This window comes from Varanus komodoensis, unplaced genomic scaffold (assembly GCF_004798865.1).
Source record: "Varanus komodoensis strain SLA01 unplaced genomic scaffold, ASM479886v1 scaffold60, whole genome shotgun sequence".
In the NCBI taxonomy this organism is placed as follows: Eukaryota; Metazoa; Chordata; class Lepidosauria; order Squamata; family Varanidae; genus Varanus; species Varanus komodoensis.
This window is the reverse complement of record NW_025336223.1, coordinates 3,719,597-3,725,596: the sequence shown is the minus strand read 5'-3', so window position 1 is coordinate 3,725,596 and position 6,000 is coordinate 3,719,597. Positions and strand designations below refer to the sequence as shown.

The 6,000-nt window shown below is 40.3% G+C and overlaps 1 protein-coding gene across 4 annotated transcripts in view; it reads left to right on the top strand.

Moving 5' to 3' along the window:
- The first annotated feature begins 1,380 nt into the window (after positions 1-1,380).
- LOC123033248 (T-cell surface glycoprotein CD4-like) overlaps positions 1,381-6,000 on the top strand; it is a 39,847-nt gene continuing 35,227 nt past the window's right edge. For all 4 annotated transcript variants that reach the window (XM_044449758.1, XM_044449757.1, XM_044449756.1 and 1 more), the window contains exon 1: positions 1,381-1,473. The gene's annotated coding sequence lies outside the window, so the exon portion shown is untranslated. The remainder of the gene's footprint in view (positions 1,474-6,000) is intronic.

Genomic DNA, 6,000 nt, shown 5'->3' with positions numbered 1-6,000 from the left:
CTGGAGATATGAAGGGAAAGGGAAATATGAAAGGGAAAGGGTTTCATGCAAAGATGGGCATGATAAAGGACAAAAAATGGCAGGAACCTAACAGAGGCAGAGGAGATTAAGAAGAGGTGGCAAGATCACACAGAGGATCTATACAAGAAAGACCTTAACATTCCTAATAACCACAATGGGGTGGTCACTGACCTTGAGCCAGACATCCTGGAGTGTGAAGTCAAGTGGGCCTTAGGAAGGCTTAGCAACAACAAAGCTAGTGGAGGTGACAGTATTCCAGCTGAGCTATTCAAAATCTTAAAAGTTGATGCAGTTAACTGCTACACTCAATATGACAGCATATTTGGAAAGCTCAATGGTGGCCACAGGACTGGAAAAGGTCAGTTTACATTCCAATCCCAAAGAAGGGCAAGGCCAAAGAATGTTCAAACTACCATACAATTGCACTCATTTCACACACTGGCAAAGTTATTCTCAAAATCCTAAAAGCTAGGCTTCAGTAGAATGTGGACTGAGAACAACCAGAAGAACAGACAGGGTTCCAAAGTGGCAGAGGAACTAGAGATCAAATTGCTAACATACACTGGATCATGGAGAAAGCTAGAGAGTTCCAGAAATACATCTACTTCTGCTTCATTGACTATTCTAAAGCCTTTCATTGTGTGGATCACAACAAATTGTGACAAGTTCATAAAGAGATGGGAGTACCAGACCATCTCATTTGTCTCTTAAGAAACCTCTATGTGAGTCAAGAAGCAACAGTGAGAACTGGACATAGAACAACTGATTGGTTCAAAATTGGGAAAAGAGTATAGGAAAAGAGTCCATGGGGTCGTGGTGGGTCTGCCACGACTTTGCGACTAATGAAGAAGAAGAAGAAGAAGAAGAAGAAGAAGAAGAAGAAGAAGAAGAAGAGGAGGAGGAGGAGGAGGAGGAGGAGGAGGAGGAAGGGCAGTCTTGCCCCTCCCTTATTTTTTCTTATCAAAAGATACCTCTCTTTTCTGGAATGTGAATGTATTTGTCCAATTTCCCAGGCCTTCAAGCACCAGTTAGCAAACTAGTGAGGCCTTGCCTTTCCCCTCCGTCTCTTGCTTAGTAAGGATATTTTGAGAAAAATGAGAGAAAGCAAACAGCCAAACTTAACATGTGGTTCATCCAGACACCTGTTTCACTTTCTTGTAAATCGTCTTGTTGTACAAACAAAGTTATCAGCCATATTGCGTGGATTTGACCTGGTACATGAGGCAACATCTGTGATGGGGTTTTTTGTGGGAGGGGAGGGAGAGGAGGGAGTGAGCAGAAAGAAATGCAGATTAGCTGCTCAGGCATTTTCAGCCTCAGTACTTCGGATGCAAGAGGAAGGGGTGTACCCCTTTCTTTCCTCAGTTATTGCTTGTAATTCAGTTACCACCTGGCAGAGAGCTCATGCAGAGGAAAAAGGCAGAGCAGAAATAGAGACACTGAGAAAAAGAGGTAAATGCACAATTTCATTGTTATTAACCTGTCCTTTAATTCACCAACAGCAGGATATTTTTGGTTAGTTTACCTGATAACCTGACACATTTACACCATCCTCACTTGACCTTCATGCGAGTTATTTTCTGGGGATGTGAAAGAATAGCCATTCTTTGTTTATAGAAGCTAATTCATTCTGCTTTAATATGACTTTCTTTCAAGGAGGCTCAAAAGCCATTCAAAACTGTGCTAGCTTCTGTTTGTTGATGTGGTATCTGACTATTGCTCAGCTTTAGGGGCTAAATTTCACCTTTCTCATTAAAACTTATCTTTTAACTTCTAGTTTCTCTGGTATCACTAGTTCTTTTCAGGGAGAACATGAAAGAGGAGTGAGGGACCTGGAATTCTATGTGTAAATATATATTTATAAACCTATCAATTTATTTGAAAGATCTGAAGCCTGATGAGACTGTTTGAATGGAAATTCACTCATTCTGGATCTTATTTTTTCCTTTTAAGGATCAGTTTTGCATTACATGTATTCTGCTTCTTTTCTGACATGTTATTTAGTGATCTGTCCTAATGTCTTTCTTCTCTTCTCCTTTTTATCTTTTCCTGCCATTTTTGATTTGTGCATAAATGCTTAATATGCTTCTCCCCACCCTTCGGGGGAAAAGTTTCCTGAGAACTTCTGGTGGCAGCTGAGGCAGGAAGGGTCTTCCTTCTGAGAAACCAGTGTTGATGGCCCACCAAGCAGTTTATGCTTCTTCTTCCACCCCCTCAAGGCCAGAGGGTTGCATTTGCCATCTCAACCCCACCCTCCACACATTCTTCGGAAGTCTCTCTCTGCGCAGCTGGACAAATGTGCACGAACAATTGCAGACATCAAAGGATTGATTCAGACTTTTAAATGATCACATGCAGAAGCTGGGTAAAGAGACAGCAGGTGTGCCTTTGATTCCCTCCTGCAAATTCAGGGGGCATCTGAACAGAGCTACTGGGCGTTCGTAAGGCTAATGCATCCTGGCAATAGGCTGGGCTGGGCGGTTTCTTGAACAAGCAACATTTTGGGTTGCTTGCCCCCTACCCGCTTTGTCTTCTCACAAGTATCCTGTGGACTCTGTGTCTGCCCTCACCCCACTGTGCTCACCCTGGCTTTTTTGCCCTTTAATTGTCTCTTCTCACCCCACCCTGTGGAGATCACACGCTTGGGCTTAACAGCCAGTGTTTTTTAATATCTGATAGCCTCTTCAAATTGTCCAAGTTGGCAAACAATTAAAAAAAATGGGCCCACAATGTGTACAATTTTTAAAAAATCACCTGCACGTGCACAGCTGTGTGAATGTGACAATTCGAAACCTCCCTTGGGTCAATGATCGAGGGGATACATGCTGTCAAAATGCAGTAGGCAGCAACCTTGAACATTGCCTCAAAGCGATTCTAAAGATGCATTTTCTCTCTTTTACTTTTCCTTGAGAGCTGACAAAAGGTGAGGTGCCATGCAAAAACCGGTGTTGTAGCACTGTAGCTGCTTTCTTGGGTGAAAAGCTAGCTGCCAAGACCCCAGCTTTAAAAGGGGTTTTTGACAGGGAAATTGCTGTTTCTTTTTGACGGTATCACCCAGAATCACGCATTGTCCTATCGAACAGGGTACCGTTATGTTGTGTGAATCCATTCACTCTGTCTTTCCTCATGGTGTTCATCTCTCTATTTCTTTTGAGGCTTTTCTAGCATTGCCTTTTCTGAATGGCTCATTTGTGCATATAGTATTCACCTTCTTTTATTACTCATTTCACGCAATCATTTTCTTTTTGCATCCGTTGCGGCATCTCCTGCACCATGACATATGCCGTGAAAAGCCTGACTCAAATTTCTCAGGGCATTTGTTTCTACTTGTTTTGACTATGGTTTTAATCATCAGCCAGGAAATCACTGCTCTAGTTCATTTACATTTCCTTCATTCACAAGAGAGGTTTTCCTCATATTGTGAATCCCCACATTCTCATCTGGCTACTGGGGAAACAGCCAGAAGATCCAAGCACACACAGACTCCTAGGACATTTTGGTGCCTGAAGGAGGAAACAGGATCCATCAAGGAGTTCTATGCAAGCCACATCAAAAAGGTGGTGGTGAAGGGGGTAGCGGGGAATTGTGCAAGGACATGTTATTCTTCATTTGTTGTTTTGTTTTATGCTACTCATTTTTATTGTAAGCTGTCCTGAGATGCTAGTGGTGGATGGGGTAGAAAATTGTTTAATAAATTAATAAATAAAATTCCTATTTTTTTCTGGGACTTTTACAGGAAAACACCCCATGTGTAACTCTCCAACTCTGCTGTTCTTAACAGAAATATATACTTTGATTCAAAACAAAAGTCCTGCTTTAGGCCTGCTAGTTTAGTGGGTCATAAATGATCTCTGCCAACTGAGCATGGAGGAAGAGTGTAATGGACCGAGCAGGGGAATTGCACAATAAAAGCTTCCCAAGGAAGCACTGCGCATGTCAAAAGTGAAGACATGCTTTAGCTTTCTTGAGGTTTTGGCAGATGCCCTTGGTTTTCAGAAGATGCTCTTTGTAGTAAGTGGAAAAACGTTCATTCTTTTCAGAGGCAATGCATTATTTGTGGACGGGATATCATAGATGATATGCCCCATTAAAACTGATAAAACTGAGAGGAAGATTATGAAAGCCGCCTTGAGTTTCTTGAAAAGAAAAAAGGGTGGAATATAATACATAAATAATCGGTTGGATAATGCTATCCATTGTGCTGTTTTTCAGTCCAATATTGACTTAAGGCCCAGTCTGCAAAAAAGGCAAACTGGTCATGTCAAAGTTCTTGGCAGAAGAAAGGTCAAGACAAATGTGAGGAACTCACATGCTAGATTGTTCCAGGCATCGCTATGCAGATTTGAAGTTCATAGGCTTAATTATCCTTACAAAGACTGCAGGTCAATAAACCAAAGCATTGTTATGCAGATTTTGTTGACAGGCACGATACAAGAAAGATGAAGTCTTAAACTACTCGTACTAGCTGGAACTAAATCTGTTATTATGCCGAGACCAACTTCCAGGGAAAATAGTCAAACAAAAGCCTTTCATATGAAACACTTGCATTGCCTTAAGCAGTTTTGTTTGAGGTGACAAAATTATCCCACAGAGCCAAATTATTAATTTCAATACCACCCAACAGCAGAAGCTCTCTGAGCAGTTCACAACAGCACATTAAAAATACATAAAAATAAAAAGTACATTTACAGCACAAAATTTAAAACCAAATTTAAAACAGATTTGAAAAAAAACTTAGGACCTTCTTACCAGCTAGCTGGCCCTCGTGGACTGCTTGAATCCGCTGAGGTGGGGGACAGTCTTTACACGGCACTGAAAAGTTAGTAAAGTTGGCGCCATGCGGACATCAGTGAGGATTTTGTTCCATAATTGGGGGGTATTAAAATGTAGGGTATTTAAAAAAAGAAAAGAAAAAACAGTTTGAATATATAGCATGTAGCAAGTCTGAGTTTGAACATTTTTAATTTTACATTCCAATTTTGATTAGGACTGCAGGTTTGGGAGGAAGGTAGGCTTACCCCCAACACAAATCCCTTCTTCTCTGTAATTAGCCTGAGCGGGGAGGCATGACTCCCATTGACATCACCGATGGATACTGCACTTTGAGAGTATTTTGAAATATGCAGGAGAATATTTACCTGCTTGCAAATTCCTTACAACATTTCATATATGCCAGAATCCAGTTTTTATTTCAGTGAAAGTGCGTGTGAAAAGTTGGGTTTTAAATGTTTCAGCCTTAAATGTTACTTGCTTATGCAGTTGGCTATAGCAAGAGTTAAAATGCAGTGACCATCTCAAGTGGCAGATTTTGGGTGCCTCTATTTCCTTTCTCGTGGGTTTGTATTTTATTATGCTGCATGGATTAGGTTATTGTTATAGTGCATGGCCAAGAAGGTATTTGCTTACCAACTAAATAATCACATAAGGGAAAAGGAGTGGAAGTAAAGCAAAATATATTTTATAATTGTACAAGTTGTGCCCTCAGACCCCTTTCTCAGTGTCTGTGTGGGTACACAATGAAAAAATTCATTGCAGCCAAACCGCATCGTTAAAGCAAAAAAGAACAAAACTATGACACAATAAATTTTGAAAAAAATAGAGATCCATAGCATGAGTCACATATATATTATTATATAACAGATCATGCTAGTGTTATTAAAAATAATTATACATAGATTTAAAAAAGGTACCCCAAATATCCTTATATTTATAGATTACATGTAAAGACCACCTGTGCAAAAACTGAAAGTTTCATTGAATTCTTTACCAATTGTGTTATTCCGGGTGGCCATTTATCCTTGTAATGTTACAATATTAGTCTTTTGGCTGCCAAAAGGGCAAAGAAAATCCATTAACACTCACTTTTCCTTAAATTCCAAGAGGATAAGTAGGTAATTCAATAGAGCATGTGTATCCTGGAGTAGTAAAAAAACATTCCACCACAGGTTTTATCCAAATTCTACTCCCCCCCCCCACACA